Genomic DNA, 19,705 nt, shown 5'->3' with positions numbered 1-19,705 from the left:
GGTGGTGGTCTAAAAATGAAACTATATAATGAAATTAAAGCCTTCATATTTGTTTGAAATAATAATGAATACCATGGCATTGGCATCCTGCCAGTAAACACCAGCAACTATTTTTCTGTGTAAGTAAACATTTGGCTCATATAATACTTAATTCATTTTTACAGAATGACACATTATATAAATGTATGCTTATAACAAAGAGGCAAAATGTGAAAAAAATGTTTTTATGTTCTGGCACAGTGGAAAAATAGTGTTAATTCTTAGAATTTCATGTATAAACAAAGCATAAGATAATAAACTGGGCATTCTAATTACTTCCAAAAAATAGAAAGATGCCTCACTACTCCGTACCTGAAACGTAGGTAGGTATACAACACAGAATTAGGTACTATCAAATAGCTGTTTCGCATTAGTATTAAAATATTGGTATCATATTGTGTGCTTATTCCATCATTAACTACTGCCATAATAGCATCTGGTTTAATCATCTACCTGTCTCATCGGTATTTAAGTGTATAGTCCATAAATGACTTCACCAAAGGCAAAATAAATGATTGTATAATTTATATGTGCAAGTAAAAACACAAAAAAAGGATAATTTTAAAAGGCATTATGTGTGTAACTGTAACATACTATCACAACAATTTTAGTCATTTACATGCATAAAGTGCTCTTACACTTTAATATCCTATGGACAATTCTATAGCATATATTTTAGCAATTTTCAAAAGCCCATTTACATGGGTAAATTTGAGTTTACCAGCGACATGGCATGTCGCTGGTAAAATGCAGATTGAGCCCTTGATGAAGGGCATTATTTGGTCCGAAACACAGTACCGTGTCGGGCATGAAGATCGCACTGTGCTAACTGTTCACATTGCGAAACGTTTTGGCATGAAGATCTTGGTTGTTTGACAGCATTCCGTTGAAGAAAATTTTGGAGTTAAGACAAGTGGAAGTCTCAATTCTTATCATGGACTTATATATTTGAATAGGTTAATAATATAAAGATTGAGAATCATCAATATTATTTTAAATTGCACGGGGGAGAGAAGCACCAAAAAAAATTCTTAAAAATTTTTTCTAACAAGTGTTCTAATAATATGGACTGACCTAAGATTAAATATAAGGCAGAGTGACAATGGCTGTATAACACCACACAATGATGCCTATTATGATGGCCAAAGATGTATGCGTCAATACAAACAGGTGGTAAATGAGATCATAAGTCATTTGCAGAGGCATTCCTCATTGACTGACTTTGTTCCTCAAGATAATTGGTCATTCTTAGCATATTTATGGTGATTTCACAATAATTTACACAAACAGACAAGGTAAATAACCCCTTTAGAACTGCACAAATGAGTGACAATCAAGAAAATTAAAGTATCCCCAGTAAAGGGCCTGGCACAAATGCCACATTGGCCATGGGGAAAATACCCAAGGGCTGTTACTTGTCCATCCAACACGTCCTGGAAATAATAGGCTGATTTCACCACATAATCCTTGATGTTTTGTGCTCTTTTGAAAGTGAGCATGAAAATGTCTTGAAAACAGAGTGCAGGTGCAGGATCCCCAAATCTTATTTAATACACTATTGAACTTTCCAAATTAAAGGTGTATATGGTAGAATGTGCCCTGTGCATGCCTCCTTTTGAGAGACCCAAGTTGATAGTTGCAGGTCTCAATTTACCCATCTTTCCTTTTATAAGCATGTTGTACTACTTCAGAGAGATACCCCCCCCCCCAAAAAAAAAAAATGATGTTGAATATCTTGTACCCACTGCATACATTCTTGCATTGAGGAGCACAATTTTTGTAATCTTAAATAAGAACTGCCCATATGGTAAATTTCAACTTGTATAATGCAATAATGTATTAAAATCAATTTTCTTTTGAAAAATATAAAATTGGAACTCCAAACCAGTGTACATAATGAGGATGATGTCTAAGAAAAAACATTTACGTTCATTGAACATGTTCGGAAATTGTAAGTTGACATCTCTAACATTCAACCACTCAAAAAAGAAAGCTAACAAACCTCTACTTCCAGACCAAAACAGAATGTCATCAATATATTACTTCCAGCATATGATCTTATATTTATAAGAAAATTATAAAATCCAATCTGCTCAAAAATTCTGACATAGAGGTTAGCAATATCGAAGGCCATAGAGACCCTCATGGCAACACCCTTAACTATATCAAGGGCTCCGTGCTGTGGTATATTTGTACACAGTGCAAAGTCAATCAAGAATTGCGGTTGTCAGATGTTCAAGTATGGTAATGATATTTGTAGAGTCTCTGATGCAAGATGGTAAAGCACTAACAAAATCTCTAAAAAAAAAATCAGTCAAAAAATGGACAGGGGTTCTAAAAGAGATTCCTTTGCTGAAATAATAGGTCATCCAGGTGGATGTGTCAAACTTTTGTGTACTTTAGGTAAGATGTAAAAATACAGAAACTGGAAAATCTACCTTTAAGAATGACAATTCTTTAGCTGTAATCCAATTCAGTGCAAAAGCCTTAGTACATAAATCATCTATCCTTTGTTTAAGAATACTGTAGAGTCTTCCATTAGTGCTTTATAGTATGCTATGTTGCTCAGTTGTAAATTAGCCTTCTTCACATAATCTACCATATTGAGAATAACTACAGCAACTTCTTTATCTGCTGCTTTAATGACAATCTCCTTATTCTTTCTCAATTGTTGTAGCACTGAATGTTCACCCCATGTTACATTTTGAAAAACCTTATATTGATGTGCTTCTCTATCGACCTGCTTCGAATATCTCAACATCATGTTCCTAAATGTAGCAATAATAGGATCCACAGGAAATGGGGAATACAAACTCTTTGCTATTGACGTTTCATTGGAGTCTGCGTGTGAAGTGGAAAAAAAATTTCAACCATAAAATATGGATATATTTTTAAAAACATACTTCAAACTGGAACAAATCAAAGTTATTCATCGGGGCAAAGGATTACCCTCTATTTATCACAGTAATTTGTTCATTGGATATCAGTTTGACAGATAAATTCATTACTGCTGATTCCTTCCCATTTGAGATCTGGTTTTCTGTCCGTAAGTGTCTTGTATCCCACGACGTCTGTGTGGCTCTCACATCCCGTCTGTCCAAAATACTGCGAAGATTGTGTCAAAGTACCTTCTAAAAATGTATCAGCTCCAGACTGTGTCCCTGAAATGTGATTTTTTTTTTTTTAGTTCTGGTCTATATTATTACAGCTCCATGTACAGATGTTACCTCGTTTATACTCACTCTTGTAGGAAGAAACCCGAAGTTTCACTACTGTATACACAGCAACTATGTATTCTTTGACTTCATGATGGACACTTGGCCTATATTTCAGCAGAGAGATACAGGGATGATGAACTGCTAACACAGGCCGCAGTATGTGACTGATTTATCTGCTTTGCCATTTACCTGGGCCTCTTTTAAAGAAAGAAATCTTTTCTCAACAAACACAGAGGGGATCCAAGAACATAAGAAAATGCCATACTGGGTCAGACCAAGGGTCCATCAAGCCCAGCATCCTGTTTCCAACAGTGGCCAATCCAGGCTATAAGAACCTGGCAAGTACCCAAAAACTAAGTCTATTCCATGTTACCATTACTAATGGCAGTGGCTATTCTCTAAATGAACTTAATAGCAGGTAATGGACTTCTCCTCCAAGAACTTATCCAATCCTTTTTTAAACACAGCTATACTAACTGCACTAACCACATCCTCTGGCAACAAATTCCAGAGTTTAATTGTGCGTTGAGTGAAAAAGAACTTTCTCCGATTAGTTTTAAATGTGCCCCATGCTAACTTCATGGAGTGCCCCCTAGTCTTTCTACTATCTGAAAGAGTAAATAACCGATTCACATCTACCTGTTCTAGACCTCTCATGATTTTAAACATCTCTATCATATCTCCCCTCAGTCGTCTCTTCTCCATGCTGAAAAGTCCTAACCTCTTTAGTCTTTCCTCATAGGGGAGTTGTTCCATTCCCCTTATTTTGGTAGCTCTTCTCTGTACCTTCTCCATCGCAATTATATCTTTTTGAGATGCGGCGACCAGAATTGTACACAGTATTCAAGGTGCGGTCTCACCATGGAGCGATACAGAGGCATTATGACATTTTCCGTTTTATTCATCATTCCCTTTCTAATAATTCCCAACATTCTGTTTGCTTTTTTGACTGCCACAGCACACTGAACAGACGATTTCAATGTGTTATCCACTATGACACCTAGATCTCTTTCTTGGGTTGTAGCACCTAATATGGAACCCAACATTGTGTAATTATAGCATGGGTTATTTTTCCCTATATGCATCACCTTGCACTTATCCACATTAAATTTCATCTGCCATTTGGATGCCCAATTTTCCAGTCTCACAAGGTCTTCCTGCAAGTTATCATAATCTGCTTGTGATTTAACTACTCTGAACAATGCAAGAGCTATGCGCATGTGTGAGGAGACAGATCTGAGGCTTACAGGAGAGCTCAGACCCACCAATCAGCAAAGGAGGCCTTATTGGATCCAGGTCAGCTCTCTGTCATGTGGCTGATGGATGACCCTCCAGTGGAGGGGGTGGTATCAAGCTGTCCGAGCGCAAATAAAGAACCAATCAGAATTACATGTGTTCCTACTTTCATATGCATAAAAATTGCATGGGAGAAGGGCTTAAGGGTCTGCGATGAAGATCAATTAACACCACTAAGAAGACAACAGAGGCACAGCTCCAGCCCCTGCCCCCAGCTGTCAGACAAGATCCAGTATCCTAAAATACACATGAAATGTTTTTTTCACCCTGCTGCTTCATAGCAAGAGTCAAATTTGACTTTTTCCTCTCAAGGTATTAGAAAAATCCTCTCCAGTTCCACAGGGTGTAGAGATGCCAGCATGTGTTTCCAGTGACAGAGACTTACTTTGTGATCTCAAGCTTGCAGCACAAACACAAGAAATCTGTACAGCGGAGAGACTGGGGTTATCTCCTGGGTCTGGTTCTGGAGTATCTAGCTGTTTCTTAGTAACATTCCAAGAAAGTCCAAGTCATTATAAGTTGGGTTTATTCCAAATCTGCTAAACACTAATCACTATAAGCTTATTCTGTGTTAGGGATTGTAGTATAATTTGATATAAGGGAAGTGGGCTCTTGTGCTGTGGCGTGGTTGGCACCGCTTAGTAGATGAACCTACTAGACCCATGCCAACAGCTGGCAGACATAGCCTGTGCTATAACAGAAGAGGAGCTTCACCTGTACCAGCCCTGTTCCCTGTAGATAGAGCCATTGGGTTCCAGGGGCTGGCAGGACTTAGGTGATCATCCTACAGGGCAAAGACAAAGAGAGTCTGGGGCTGAGCTGACTCAGGGCAGGCAGCAATCAGATAGTCACTGGGTACAGGTAAAGGTTTGGGGCAGGAAGCAAGAAGAGCATACTCCAGGTTCAGGGCAAGGGTCAGAGGCAGGCGACAGGCAAGAGAGAGGTCAGTGCCTGAAGCAAAGGCCAATGGCAGGCAGCAGGCAAGAAAGAGGTCAGTGTCTGAAGTAATGGTAAATATCAGGAATCAGACCAAGACAGACAAAGATGGTATAGGAGACAGGACATAGAGAACTAAGGCAATGCAGGACAGACAAGACAAAAACAATGGGAGCAGGCAACAGAAGCAAGACAGCAAGGGAAATAAAATCAAGACAATGAAGCAAGGTAACAAGAAGCAGGAAGGGCACAGGAGAAACAACATGCATTGCTAGGTAGGAGGACCTGTTTATAAAAACATAAGAAATTGCCATGCTGGGTCAGACCAAGGGTCCATCAAGCCCAGCATCCTGTTTCCAACAGAGGCCAAAATCAAGCCACAAGAACCTGGCAATTACTCAAACACTAAGAAGAACCCATGCTACTGATGCAATTAATAGCAGTGGCTATTCCCTAAGTATAATTGATTAATAGCCATTAATGGACTTCTCCTCCAAGAACTTATCCAAACCTTTTTTGAACCCAGCTACATTAACTACACTAACCACCTCCTCTGGCAACAAATTCCAGAGCTTTATTGTGCGTTGAGTGAAAAAGAATTTTCTCCGATTAGTCTTAAATGTGTTACTTGCTAACTTCATGGAATGCCCCCTAGTCCTTCTATTATTCGAAAGTGTAAACCGAGTCACATCTACTCGTTCAAGACCTCTCATGATCTTAAAGACCTCTATCATATCCCCCCTCAGCCGTCTCTTCTTCAAGCTGAACAGCCCTAACCTCTTCAGCCTTTCCTCATAGGGGAGCTGTTCCATCCCCTTTATCATTTTGATTGCCCTTCTCTGTACCTTCTCCATCGCAACTATATCTTTTTTGAGATGCGGCGACCAGAATTGTATACAGTATTCAAGGTGCGGTCTCACCATGGAACGATACAGAGGCATTCTGACATTTTCTGTTCTATTAACCATTCCCTTCCTAATAATTCCTAACATTCTATTTGCTTTTTTGACTGCTGCAGCACAGTGAGCCGACAATTTTAAAGTATTATCCACTATGATGCCTAGATCTTTTTCCTGGGTGGTAGCTCCTAATATGGAACCTAACATTGTGTAACTACAGCAAGGGTTATTTTTCCCTATATGCAACACCTTGCACTTATCCACATTAAATTTCATCTGCCATTTGGATTCCCAATCTTCCAGTCTTGCAAGGTCCTCCTGTAATGTATCACAGTCTGCTTGTGATTTAACTACTCTGAATAATTTTGTATCATCCGCAAATTTGATAACCTCACTCGTCGTATTCCTTTCCAGATCATTTATATATATATATATATATATATATATATATATATATATTGAAAAGCACCAGTCCAAGTACAGATCCCTGAGGCACTCCACTGTTTACCCTTTTCCACTGAGAAAATTGACCATTTAATCCTACTCTCTATTTCCTGTCTTTTTAACCAGTTTGTAATCCAGGGAAGGACATCGCCTCCTATCCCATGACTTTTTAGTTTTCATAGAAGCCTCTCATGAGGGACTTTGTCAAACGCTTTCTGAAAATCAAAATACACTACATCTACCGGTTCACCTTTATCCACATGTTTATTAACTCCTTCAAAAATATGAAGCAGATTTGTTAGGCAAGACTTCCCTTGGGTAAATCCATGTTGAATGTGTCCCATTAAATCATGTCTTTCTATATGCTCTCCGATTTTGATCTTGAGAATAGTTTCCACTATTTTTCCCAGGACTGAAGTCAGTGCTGGGAAAAATAGTTACCCGGATCGCCGCTGGAGCCTTTTTTAAATATTGGGGTTACATTGGCCACCCTCCAGTCTTTTATTTAAAATTGTTTATATACCGCCTTTACAAACAGAGTTTAATCAAAACGGTGTACAATATCATTGCAAAAAAAATATCATTGGAACCCAATATCATTGAAAAAAAACATATCATTGAAAAAAAACATAGAAATATGTTGCTGAGGTAGTGAGAGGAATAGTGGATATTTAAATACCCCACCACATGATGTCATCAGGGAAGTGCCCAAATTGAGATTTTCCATCATGGAGCTTACTTAGAGTGGCATGTGCCATGCGCGTACACACCTGGGGACCAGATGTGCTGAACGAGGGAAGCCAGAAGATGGTAATGTTCATGCCATGATTGTGTCTTGGTGAGTGTGGCCAGTCACAGGACATCCCTTGGCTGGCCAAATGTTACAGTTTATTATCTAAGAGTGCTAAGTTGTTAGTATTATTCCTGAAAGAATTTATTTATTTATTTGCTTGCTTATTTATTTATTTATTTAGACATTTTATATACCGTTATTCCATGTAAAGATCACAATGGTTTACAAAGTAATATTTGTAGCTATAATCAGCAGATAATTACGGGTTACAGAGGTATATTCATAAACAGGCATTAACATCTATCAAATAAATGTTTCACTACATACTAACTAAAGATCTGGAACAAAAAATGTGTATAGAAATATAGATTTACAATCTCTCATTAAATTTGTTCCTCATGCATCAGTTAGTTTCTCTTGTCCTTCTTGTTATTCTGGATCTCTGCATTCTGATGTTTTAAGTTAGTTTGTATGCTTTCTTGAAAAGCCATGTTTTTAGCTCACATTTAAATCTCTTTCTATCTGGTATCAAACGTAACATCTCAGATAGGGAATTCCAAAGTTTTGGATCCGCTATGGAAAACACACAGTCTCTTATATGTGCTAGGTGTGTGTTTTGTATTGTGGGGAAACTCAGTAGTCCTTTATTTTGAGATCTTAGTGTTCATTTGCAGTGTGTATGGTTGTAATGTCACACCTATCACACCAGTGTTACTTGAATGTATGATTTTGAATATTAATGTTAATATTTTTAAATGGGTTTGCGATTGTTCTGGCAGCCAGTGCAGTGAAATCAGCCAAGATGTAATGTCATCAGATTTCCTAGTTCACAACAATAGTCTTGCTGAGGCATTTTGAAGTACCCGTAATGGCTTTAAGAGACATGTGGGAAGACTGAGAAATAAGGAGTTGCAATAGTCTAGGATTGAGAAAATTAGAGTCTTCAATACAATTCAGGTTTCACCTAATGTAATATACACAACTTGGCTTAGCCTGTATTTATTTATTTATTTATTTATTTATTTATTTAAGGCTTTTATATACCGACTTTCTTGATACAGATCAAATCAACTCGGTTTACATCAAACGAAGCAGAACTATAACCAACCATATAACAAGAGACAATTTGAAGGAGCATAAAAGTTACATTCTAACAAGGTTGCCTTAACTGGGAGAAGGAAAAAAAGAGGGGGAGAACAAAGATAAATTACTATATACGATAAATTACTACTATATACAATGGTGTATGGGAGGGAGGCAGAGGCAGAATCTTGTGATGACTTTTGAGCATGATTAGCGTTTGATTATTTACATAAATGATAAGATAATTCTAAATCAGGTTGTTGGGCTATTGGCTGGGAAGGCTTGGCAGAATAGCCATGTCTTTAGTTTCTTTTTAAAATTTGATGATATGCTTTTTCAGAGTAAGTTTCTTATCTAGCTGGATACCTACTTGGTTTGAAGGAGTAATTTAAAAATTACCCAGGACTAAGAGGCGGTGGCTTAGCTATTGAAGAGTTTCTACTTAACCAGATGATTTCAGTCTTTTCGGGATGTAATGTTAGTTTAAGTTGTGACAGTTCTTGCTGTATTGCTTTCATTTAGGTTGACAGTGTCAATTACTGTATTTTCAAGTGATTCGGAGACAGTGATGTAAATTTGTATGTCATCAGCATACAGGAAGAATGTAATTCCTAAATCCACCAGCAATTTTCACATTGAAAAGTGTTGCCGAGAGATATGAGCCTTGAGGGACATCTGTGTCAATATGGAAAGTATCAGATATGTGATTGTCCAGTTTGACTTGGAATGTTCTATTAGATAAAAAGGAAGAGAACTTTTTGAGAACACTGCTTTCGATCACAGGGTTGCTTAATTGATGGCACAACAGGGTATGGTCCACAGTGTCAATGGCGGCTGTTAAGTTGATTAGCACGAGAACATAAGATTCATTCGCATCAAATTCTCATAAAATGTGTAATGTCCCCTGTAAATACTCCGTTCTCCCCTCCCTGTATCCTGTACATTTTTCAAACCATTATGTTACTGTTTAATGTTTTATGTATATACCATCCCCCCCTTATACCCCTGTTCAAATGTCTCTACCGTATTTCCTGTTACCTATCCAATCCCGGCTCCCCATATTCATGCTCACATTGTTTTCTGTCATCTGTAAAGCCTACACTGCAAAGTTCACATTGTTATTGTTATCTGTAAAGCTCCTTGCTATTTTGAGTTACCTGTGAACCGAGATGATGTTCCCAACGTATCCCGGTATATAAAAACACTTAAATAAAAAAATAAAATAGAGTCCGTTAATGAGAGGAGTAGTTTCTCAGTTGAACGATGTTTCCAAAATCTGAATAGATTTGGGAAGAAAATATCTTGGTCTTCCAAATGATTTACAAGTTGGGTTAATACTGCTTTTTCAAGTACTTTTGATAGAAAAAACAAATTGGAAATTGGATGATAGTTGTCCCAATAGTCGATTCTACCAGTTCTATTTTTAGGAATCGGTTTTATCACCTTGTTTTAATCCATGTGGAACAATTCCTTCTGATAGTGAATGATTAATTAAGGTTGTGATTGTCAGAGTGATAACATGGTGTACTTGTTTCAAAGAAATGGCTGGAATTGGGTCACGTAGGTGAGTAGCAGGCTTAATTTTAGCAATGATTTGATTGATTTCAAGATTAGTTACTCTGTCGAACATGGACCACATTACCAGGCTGTGTGAATCTTCAGGTGCTATTGTGGGAGAACAGATGGTGAAATAAGTTTGTAACTATTGATTTTATCTAAGAAGGAAGTGGCATATTCATTGCAAGGAGCCTTTGAAAAGTTATAGTTTCTCGAGATGGAGGATAATGGATCCTTAATTAGATGTTTAGCATAGTAATATTTTTTCACTCTATTGGTTAGTGTGCAGTTATTTTGTTAGGAGAGATGTATAATTTGCTAGGGATTTAGAAGATTTCTGTAGGCATTTCTGTAGGGAGATATCACTGTTTTACTGCTGAAGCACATATATAATTATAATAGTCATTTATAGGCCAAATTCTGACAGGCTTCTGATGTTGTTAGAGCAAGAGAAGGAATTTTACTCAGGTGAACTTTAAACTGCATTGCATCAGTGGAAAATGAAGAGGTCTTGTCCTAATAGAGTGAAGGATGCCTTATCAGATGTGTCTGTCAGTTCCTGTGCAAATAAAGAAACAAGAAAGATGAGATAATACGACTTAAGATCCTAAGCAAGTGTGAGGGGACAAGCAAGCAGAAGACCCCCCCACCTTTGTAAGGAAGAAGAAGGGGCAGCCTGAGACAATGCTGACACACACCATGTCATACAGATGTGGCAGTTTTCCCCCCAAAGAATGGGAGGGGGAAGACCTGCAATGCGGCAAGAGACCACCCTCTATGAGGTTATGCATGAGATTATGCATATTTATCAGCTGAGAAGTATAAGACAGGGGGTAAGAAAGAAAAAAGGAGGGAGGAAAGAAAAGAGAAAGAAAGGAATGGACTCCCTGGGAGAGCGACTGCAACCAAAAGGGAGCAGGGAGGCAAGCAACAGACCCCCTGAAGTAAAGAAGGCACAACCTTGGGAGAAAACCCAGAGAGTGAGAACCTGTACTGAGGCTTCTGGAACCTGGAAGCGAAAGGGGGACCAGAGGCAAACCAACCCTCCCTGCTATCGAGAAGGGAGAAGAGTAGGTATGGCCAGGTGATCAGAGAGAGTGGAGACCCTGGCTTAGGTGCGGAGAGTAGCCTATAGACAAGGAAGGGTGAGATGCAGCCCAGACAGCCGGCAAGCACCAGAGCCAGAAGCCTGTCTCCTTCCTGTACAGCCTGCCCGCTCTGCCAGCACCAAGCCAGGAAGCAAGCCTCTCCCCTGCACATATTCTCCAGTGATCCAGCCAGAACCTATTTCAGAGGTGAACAGAGGTATCACCTGAAAGTTGTAATCAGGGGTAATTAAGTTAGCCACAAGTATTAATATCATAAGTAGGCTAAGATTTATGGCATGTTTTGTTACCAAATCACAAAAATCAGAAGCCAACTCCTCTCAATATTAACAGTCAAAAATCACCAGAGAGAAGGAAATAGAATCCAATCCTATTACCACAAACCACTATACACAAGAGACAATATCATAGACAATCACTCAAAAATTGTAATATACTGTCTCTCGCCCACAATGGGCCCCAGGCAGTCGTCAGCCTTCTGAGCAGTATTTTTTGTAATCATTTATTGTCTCTTGTATTTCTGTTACTAAAGACTATGTTATTCAATTTTATAGCAAAACTTTATTAACGCATCTATTAAAATGTATCAACCTATTGTCTCTATCTTGAAACCGGAATACTTAGCCAATTCAGATGCTCATCAGCCACTGATTTTTGATTGGAACAAGTTCTCAAAATTTTTCACCCGACATGGGCCATGTTTCGACTATTACAGTCTTCTTCAGGGGAAATAGTTACTATCCACCATCGGCACAATATTCTCTTAACCCGGACACTCAAATAACGTCTCTTCAAAGTCAATGCCACAACATGTGACGCCATTGTCTTAGGCGGGCCTCCACATGGTTGATCCTGGGGAGAGTGTCCAAGGCAAGCTGCCAGGAAGCAGCGGAGATGCAGGGTCCAACTGAGCCAGGTTGAAGACAAGGCCCGGTTCCAGAAGCTTGGACAGACAAAAGCAGGTTAGCAGGAACATGTTAAGGCTGGGCTTGTAAGTAGGCAAGAGCCTAAGAAAGGCCAAGTCCAAGTAGTCATCTGGAGGCAGATTCAGGTTCAAGCTGAAGTCAGGCACGTAGCTGGAGACAAGGTCAGTTTCAAGCTGGAGTCAGAGCAGGTGGCTGGAGACAAGGTCAGGTTCAAGCTGAAGTCAGGAAGGTGGCTGGAGACAAGGTCAGGTTCAAGCAAGGGTCAAGCCAAGGAATCCATCCAGTGTGGTCAGGAACAAGGAAGGGTAAAAGCCAAGGAATCCATCCAGAGCATGGTCAGGAACAAGTGAGGGTCAAAGCCAAGGAATCTGTCCAGAGCACTGTCAGGAACAAGCAAGGGTCAAAGCCAAGGAGTCCATCAAATGGGTGGTCAGGAATCAGGAAGCTGGAACTTTGACCACAGGACTAGAAAAGGAACATGAAGACTAGGTCGGATATAGGAACAGGAACACGAACGAGCAGCAACTAAGCACACGAAAGGAAGCGTGGAGACCTGTTGCCAAGGCAAAGATCAAATGGCGGAACCTGCTTTAAATAGTAAGGCCTGGAGACATCATCATCTGGGGCCGTGGGAAGGTTTCCCGCCGCGGCCCCTTTAAAGTCAGTGATGGTGCCGCACGTGCCTAAAGTGGACAGACTGGAACTAGGTAATGGCTGCGTCTCCCTAGGAGCCTAAGAACAGGAGCGCGAGCGTGTAGGCAACTGCCTACCGCTCCCAAGGAGGAAGGGCCAGGTCCGGAGCCCAGGCGACAGGGGTGAGTAGAGCCAGTTGCGGGCCTGCCGCAGCCGTGAAATGTAACAATAGGAGCAAAGGGCTAGGTAATGCAATTTTGGAAAATGGTGGCTACCAGGTCCAGGAATGGAGGGGGTCACTCTGGCCCCTCACTAGATCACCAGGGCATACATGACAAGTCTGGAGGAGGGTTTGTAGGATGAGCTAGGCTGGCTAATAGGGGAGCTGGCAGCTGGAGAAGATTATTTTTAACAAATGGGAGAGGTTGGGGAGGGACATGTGGAAGGGTGGTTTAATTATATAATATAATATATATATAATTATATAACATTGCCTTACTGGGGAACTTCAGCAGCCTCCAGTGGCGGCAGGAGGTAGTGGGGACAGGGATCACCAGGATTTTTCCTTTTTTTCACTTTATTTTCGGTATTGGAAAATAGCACACACTATTTACAAATGGCTCACAGTATTTTCCAAAACCAAAACCAAAATGGAAAAAAAAAAAAGGAAATAAAACATAAAAAAAATGGAAAATTGTTCAAACTCAATGAAAGAACAAAATGAAAATGTTTGCTATGCATAACCCTGACATTTTATAAAATGCACATATATCATATATCCAGGTTATAATATGCTAGTATAGATCTTTGCATATATGCTATTCAAATGTTTGTTGCAGAACAAACCTAATCTGGAAGAGTGGTCTATTTTTTACATGGGTAATGTGTGCAAGAAACCGAAAATATTTGTATTCTTCTGGAGGTCAATATTCAAAAGCTATCTAGATGGATAACTAAATAGATACAGCCCTGATACCCTTAGCTCTTGAACACTGAGCTAAGGGTATCATGTAGAGAAAAGTTTTAATATGCAAACAAAAAACACAGAATTACCTATAGTCCATTATGGACCAATGTTTATTATCTACAAACCTAGTAAATATGATGGCTCTATTTTGAGTAAAGTTTGAAAATTCTGGGACTGAAATTGTTTGTTGATTGGATAGATTTCTTGTTATTATGCATGTTACTACCATGACTACCCTAGTATTCAAAAAATGTACCATGCAATTGTTAAAAATGATTGCAAATCATGTTAAGTGATGTTTTACCATGCATGTTACATTTTTAACAACTTTCATGCTAAATGTTTTTAGGTGGCTGTATTATATAGGTCTGTTAGTCAACATATATTTTTCCTACAGTTACAGACCAGGGAGAAGTCCCGTTTGAATAAGACCCAAAGTAAGCTTTTCGTATTTGATTTCTACTTTATTTTGTTCATTTTTATTCATGTCTCCCTATTTCTTCTTGGAGAGACTGCCTTGTTCCCCTGCTCTTTCTTTTACCTTGTCCTTACTGAAAAAGACAGTGTGATGATGCGGTGGTGCATCATGAATGGAAGCCCTCCCGGAGCAGGTCAGAAAGCACAGAAATACAACCCATTGGTAGTAATTACTCTGCCGCGACCTGCAGTACAGGGAATTAACTCTAGGACTTGGGGCAAAAAAAAAGTAACAAAGAAGTCGATCACCACTTTGTGAATGCACCAATGCCTGAATTCATTAGAAGTTGAACTGAGATGGGAGCTTTACACATTATTAGTGGGAAGCAAACCCAGTGCACAGAAAATGAGAAAGCAGTTCATAAATTGCTAAGCAAGCAACATTTGCGATGTTTAAATGAAAGGTCTAACCCTTACTTTTATGTAAAGTAGAGAAACTACGGATGCTAATAGCAATCGTTCTTGTGGGAGGAATCCTATTATTTTTTAAAGAAGGGAAATGAGATATCGCATATGTTGGTGAAATTACTCCACATACAACAAACTTATAGAAATGAAGGTGCATGAAAACACAAGGCAGGAGGGGATAACAGCTAAAAAGACAACTAGTTAGCAGCTGCCACTATGACCTTTAACTGCATCCATGGTAACTCGGCTAAAGATGGAGCTCCAATTTATTATTCTCACACCCACAATGTTAAGCCTGTGAATCCCATTGCAATTTAATGGCTGAAATCAGAAGGCAGATCTGTGTTCATTGGACCAGTGCCGACATCCTCTTAGATAATGAGCTCAATAAACATTTTCATGCCAGGAAACCAGTGCAAGTGGAAATATTATGCCATACAGAAATCTATACCCAAAACACAAAGAAATGGTCAGTAAAGCCAGTAATGATAATTTGCACATATTCTACAACCCGTTTGCAGGTATGCAGCCGTGCGTCTTGAAGTTGCAAAAAAATACCCACTGAATGATAATTTCTGCTTCTAACTTAGAACATTCAACCATTGATTATAATATTTTAGATTGCTGATAATTGCACTTGCATGTTCTTCAACATGTTCTGTATTTTAAGAATATTTTTTGAAAATAATAGATACTTATTCCTGTAATGTTGTTAAATATATACAAATCTAGCTGTTAGGGGGAAAAAAAGCAATAAAAAGGATAAATGGGGGAAGTATAGTTACTAAGCATTTTTTTTTTGTATTGTTATGGTTGTATTATTGCTAATAAATTGCAAATTAATTATTGAATCATAGTAACTGATTGTTATTCATTGTCGATTGGCAGCACACCGAAGGTTGCTGTATGCACAGTTTTACTCATAAGAAGGTATTTCAAGTTTTACCCTGTTTGCCATAACCGTTCCTCCCTGACCCGAAACAGAGGAACATCGACTGCAGAAGCCTGGGGAGCAGAGCTGGATTTGTCTTTTCGAGGCCTTTGGTGAAAACAAACAGCACAAAAGGAGAGTTCACTAAAACAGACAACAAACCTGGTCTTTTGTGAATGTTTTTGCTTGGAGACCATCTTAGTAAGAACAATGGTTCTGCTGTCCGATTTCCATTTTGTCCAATATATTGGTTCTTCAAATCTGTTCGTGACCATTAGTGCCTTAAAAAAAAATTAACCAGCTGAAAAACAAACAAACAATAAAAATTCCCCATGTTTGCTAAAGGGTTTGTGTCTATGGGAAAAAAAAGACTTCAGCATGAAGGCTTTAAATGGCAAAGTAAAAATGTTATTCTTATATTCCCTATGATGCTTCCCCAGCCAAAACCATTAAAACTGAACTTATTTACAAAAGAGCTGGGATCAATGAGTAAATCGCATGTATTGTTCACCAGCTGGAGCCTTGGTACAGGCAGTATACAAATACCGTAAGCAAATAAAATAAAGAAACCACCTCTTTTAAAAATCATATGCAGCATTTATTTTCTAATGAGACTTTTTTTTAGCAATCCACTTTCAGATCCATATTCAGTAAGCTCGAGCTGGGGAGCGGCAAATTTATCAGGGTAACTTCAGCCAGATATTCAGTGAAACAAGTCTCCCACTGAACGTACTGGTCTGAAGCTACCTGACAAAATTATGTGGGTAACTTTGTCACACTTGCTGGCTTGCTAAATATATGAAAAAAAGAAATCTCTCAAATATGGGAACTACAGATGACTTCTCACCCCCTTCTCCCTCTTTGACCCTAAATTAAAAAAAAAAAAAATGATAGTAGGCCAACCACCCTGCCACACACACACACACCTCCCAATCCCAATATGTAAGAAGTTACAGCTGGTGAACAGGACCCATCCCCTTGATTCCAATACAAAACAAGTTATAACTGGTGAGAGGCCCCTCCTGACCTAAGACAAGAACAAATTAGAGTGGACAAGCAGCCCAATATCCCAATAAAAAAAACAAAAAATTAGAGCAGGCTTACTGGCTCCCTTGCTGCCCCCAAATCCATACCACTAACCCCGCCACCCCCACTCTGGACCTCCCCCAGAAGAAGCTGAAATGCAGAGTGGGAGGAGCACAGACTCCTATCTCCTCCCTCTCTCAATAAGTGACTGCTCACGTCACTGTTTAGCGATTGGCCCTTCACTGACAGCTGAAGAGCCAATCCCCACTGGGAACTCCGGTATTTGACTGCCTCAGTCACTGTTTAGTGATTGGCCCTTTACTGACAGCTGAAGGGCCAATCACTAAACAGCGAAGTGAATAAAGGAATTCATAAGCGCCCCGAGCTGTCTGAGCAGTCAGAGCTCTGAGCACTTGTGCACGGAGAGTGGGTCGAGACAGGAGGCTGTTCTCCTTCTGCTCTGCATTTCAGCACTTTCAAGGGCTTCTGGGTGGAAGTATAAGGGATGATGGGGTTGTGGATTTGGGGGTCAGGGGGTGCCACTGGGTTTGCTCTAATGTTTTAATTGGAATAAGCAGCTGCTTCACGTTTCTTATTATGTTTTGCATTGGAATAGGTGGGGAAGTGGCTGCTTGCCCACTATAACTTTTCAGTTATTAGGATTGGAGGATGGCCTGCTGTTTAGCTTCTTTGGTTTGTATGTAGGTGTTTGTTTGTTTTTTTTTACCTTATTCAGCTAATTGTTGGTCTAATCTTCAGCAGATAGCACTGAATATAGGTGCTTCTGCCTAACCTAGGCGAATAAATTAACTCCACCTGGGAATGCTCCAAAAATGTACCTGATTTATCTGGCTATCTTTCAGGCCCCTAGAACCAAAGGAGTGAATAAACTCCCATATACATGTGTGTATTTTATAACTTGCATGTATATGATATATATAGGTTATAATATATGCGTAAATTTAGTCTGCAACATGTGCATGCATGCAAAAAAATGTGCAAATACATATTGGGGTACATTTTCAAAAACAGCGCACGCGCGAACAAAAGTACGCTGGATTTTATAAGATACGCGCGTAGCCGCGCGTATCTTATAAAATCCGGGGTCGGCACGCGCAAGGGGGTGCACATTTGTGCAACCTGCGCGCGCCGAGCCCGGTGCGCGCTGCCTGTTCCCTCCGAGGCCACTCCGATTTCAGAGCGGCCTCGGAGGGAACTTTCCTTCCACCTCCCCTCACCTTCCCCTCCCTTCCCCTACCTAACCCACCCCCCCGGCCCTATCTAAACCTCCCCTACCATTGTCGGCAGATTTACGCCTGCCAGAGGAAGGCGTAAATCTGCGTTGGCGCCAGCGGGCTGCTGGCGCGCCATCACCCGACCCAGGGGCTGGTCCGGAGGCCTCGACCACGCCCCCGGCACGCCTCCCACCCCGCCCCAAAATTTGCGCCGCCCACCCGACCCGCCCCCAACACGCCCCCTTTGCAAAGCCCCGGGACTTACTCGTGTCCCGGGGCTTGTGCGCGCCGCCGAGCCTATGCAAAATAGGCTCGGCGTGCGCAGGGGCCTTTTAAGAGGGTTATGTGCATAACTTATGTTCGTAACCCTTTTAAAATCCGGCCCATTGCACTTATCTGGACAAGTTCTGACATCTGCACAAGCCTCAAATAGAGCTACTGTACATATCCGCGTAAGTCAGATACCCAGATAAAGCTACTTATCTAGATAAGACTTATTTGAGACTTATTTTTCTTACTTTAGAAAGATAGGCAGTTAAGTCTTAAATAGAACTGCTTATCTAGATAAGTAGCACTATTTAAGACCTATCCATCAATCTTATTATTATAAGATGGACGAATAAGCCTCAAATAGAATTTCCTATCTGGCTAAGTAATATAGAAGCATAAGTTTCAAATAAAGCTATTTATCTGGATAAGTAGCACTATTTGAGACATCCAAACAAATCGGAATTTATCTGAATAAATAGGGGTAGATTTTTAAACATGTGCGTATGCATCCATGGGTGCGCGGTTCTCGGTGCACGCACATTGGACGTGGCGATTTTATAACATGTAAATGTCATCACATGCATCTTATAAAATATGATTCCTGTGCGCAGATGTGTGCCTGATTTAACATCGGCATGCACATGTGCGGGCGGGTTCAGACTCGCGTGCGCAACAGGGGGATTTTCTAAAAAAGCGCGCAGCGACACAAGTAGGCCTTTCCCTGTTCCCTCCCAGTCCACTCCTCTGCTCCAATTAAGGAGCAGACTTGAAGGGAACTTTTCTATACCCCGTCCTACTCTGCCTCACTTTTCCCCTCTCCTCTCCTCCCCATCCCCTAAATCCCCTTTCCCTACCTTTTTTTTTTTTTTTTTTAAATTATTTTGGAACTTACTTCATCTGAATAGATAAAGTAAGTTCCACATGCTGGCTGGCTGCCAGCATGTGCTTCACCGGGAGAGCACAAAATGGTGCTGTCCTGGTCGGCCTGCACTTCACCCCCTGCCCCGCCCAGCCCAGACCCTGCCCTGGCCCACAACTTCTGTAAACCCCGGCACTTCCGCACGTATTGGCAGATACGTGCATGGTCGGGCCGTTTATAAAATGTACTCGGCGCATGCTTGTCCCGGCCACGCGCATATCTCAGGAGTTTTGCATGTGTAGAGTTTTTAAAATTTACTTGACAGTGTGCAACTGCTATACTAGTGTATTTTAATGTCTAACTTTAAAAATATACACATGGAGATTTTACCTGTACCATTTACATTAATTTACCACAATAAATTGACTTTTACTTGTGTAAGTTGGGAGATTTTCTAACGTGCGCATGGCAGTGAAGTTACCAGTTTTACGAATAAGTCTACTAGTTTAGTGACTTACTAGTCTTAGCAAGTGGAGGAGTAGCCTAGTGGTTAGAGCAGTGGGCCACAGACCAGGAGACCAGGGTTTGAGTCCCACTGTTGC

General features: G+C 40.3%; 1 long non-coding RNA gene across 1 annotated transcript in view; it reads right to left on the bottom strand.

The window, feature by feature from the left end:
• LOC115093122 overlaps window positions 1-19,705 on the bottom strand; it is a 102,476-nt gene that overhangs the window by 16,662 nt on the left and 66,109 nt on the right. Inside the window, exon 3 of the long non-coding RNA XR_003857175.1 lies at window positions 15,876-15,994. This is a non-coding gene — a long non-coding RNA (uncharacterized LOC115093122). The remainder of the gene's footprint in view (window positions 1-15,875; window positions 15,995-19,705) is intronic.

The sequence above is a fragment of the Rhinatrema bivittatum genome, chromosome 5 (genome assembly GCF_901001135.1).
Source record: "Rhinatrema bivittatum chromosome 5, aRhiBiv1.1, whole genome shotgun sequence".
NCBI lineage: Eukaryota > Metazoa > Chordata > Amphibia > Gymnophiona > Rhinatrematidae > Rhinatrema > Rhinatrema bivittatum.
The sequence above is the reverse complement of the archived record's forward strand: the minus strand, read 5'-3'. Positions and strand labels throughout refer to the sequence as shown.